The following is a 268-nucleotide window of genomic DNA, read 5'->3' on the forward strand; positions in this document are numbered from 1 at the left end:
GAAGCGTTGTTCACACATCATTAATCTTACGATAATACCTTGGGCGAGCTTTTGCCTTAATTGCCTCCCTGACCAGTCTTATGTACATCATACGCACGTACGTAAACTCACCTGCTCCTAAACAAGGACTAACTTTCCCGTTCTGATACGGAGACAAACTAACGCTGTATCGTCAGCTCTTCCAGCCCGAAGCCGCTCCCAGGGCACTGCCCGCGGCTCCGGGCCCACCTGGAAGTCTCCTCCTCCTCCGCTTTCTCCTCCTCCTGCT

The sequence above is a fragment of the Lagopus leucura genome, unplaced genomic scaffold, assembly GCF_019238085.1.
Source record: "Lagopus leucura isolate 7727_CA_CO unplaced genomic scaffold, USGS_WTPT01 Super-Scaffold_100001, whole genome shotgun sequence".
In the NCBI taxonomy this organism is placed as follows: domain Eukaryota; kingdom Metazoa; phylum Chordata; class Aves; order Galliformes; family Phasianidae; genus Lagopus; species Lagopus leucura.